The 1,327-nt window shown below is 34.7% G+C and overlaps 1 non-coding gene across 1 annotated transcript; it reads left to right on the forward strand.

Annotated features, from left to right (window-relative positions):
- Positions 1 to 106: 106 nt before the first annotated feature.
- Trnas-uga (transfer RNA serine (anticodon UGA)) lies at positions 107 to 189 on the forward strand. Its single transcript has one exon. It is a non-coding gene; the product is annotated as a tRNA-Ser (tRNA).
- The last annotated feature ends 1,138 nt before the right edge of the window (positions 190 to 1,327 follow it).

Consider the following 1,327-nt stretch of genomic DNA (forward strand, 5'->3'; position numbering starts at 1 on the left):
ATATATATTATATGTCCTTTCATTACTGAATCATTTCAATTAACCATACAGACAAGGTTGATCTTTTACCTTTTAGAACAGATATGAAGACCTCTGAACAACGTAAGTCGTCGTGGCCGAGTGGTTAAGGCGATGGACTTGAAATCCATTGGGGTCCTCCCCGCATAGGTTCGAATCCTATCGGCGACGGTTTTTTTTCTTTCTTTTTTTATAAATAGAAAGTGATTTTACATTTTTATTAATAAACAGCAAGTTTTTATTTAGATACAAGGTCTATAATTTTAGACGGAGGGTGTTACCAGAGACCGTCTACCCCTAGAACATGAGTGATACTTAATTTTATCGACCCCAGAGGAATTAATAGGTAAAGTAAATCTCATCTGGAATTGAACTGAGAACTTAAAAAGCCGGCATAAATATTGCAAGACATAAATATCGCAAGACACTCTAACAATCCGTCAAATCCACCCGTCGTAATATATTCATTTCATCCGCCCCATATTTCGAGCAATTTCTCGTATTCTAATACATTGTCACACAAGGCATCGAAACTTCTATAGCACTAACACATTACACTAAATAATAAAATTTGTTTTTGCTTTGTCACCAATTAGTAGAGTTATGAAGCTGTAACATTGATGCAATCGACTTGGCCGAGTGGTTAAAGCGATTGAATTGAAATCTTTTGGAGTTTTTCTGCGTAAGTTTCGATTCTGTTGACGATGTTAGTTTCATTTTCCCTTTTTGTGTTTTTTTTAATGTCATTTAACATATATAAAATTAGCAGAAATATCCAGCGTTGCATGGATTAAAGAAAATAATGAAATTCGAAAATGCCTTTTAGATCTCTAACATGACACATGGATTATGCAGTTCTCAACAGTAATTAACCGAGGTACAAACTATCAATGTCAATAACATATTTTGTCCAATGTTCTCACTGTTAAAATTGTTAAAAAAAACAGATAGTTCTTTGTCTTTGCAATCACCTTCAATTGTCAGTAATTATTTGAAGCACATTGAACCTGAAAATGCATAAACTTGAGAAGAACCAGCCTGCAGGCACTCCTCTCCTGTTAAAAAGTACATCAACTCCATGCAAAATACATTTAAATGAGCATTCATTATAACGGCATTCCCACATGCATTCTTTTCAAGTTATTTCGATGTTACACTCGCTTGCCCTAAGCCTTATTGCACGCAAATGGAGAAAACGTTCACTGCGTATATATCGATTGCTGTACGCCAGCGTCTAACAGCTCTGGCTTTTTAATGCACAAAAAATTGAAATTATTTTTTTTCTGTGCCTCTGATTAAAATTTTCGTA

Source organism: Octopus bimaculoides, chromosome 5 (assembly GCF_001194135.2).
Source record: "Octopus bimaculoides isolate UCB-OBI-ISO-001 chromosome 5, ASM119413v2, whole genome shotgun sequence".
In the NCBI taxonomy this organism is placed as follows: domain Eukaryota; kingdom Metazoa; phylum Mollusca; class Cephalopoda; order Octopoda; family Octopodidae; genus Octopus; species Octopus bimaculoides.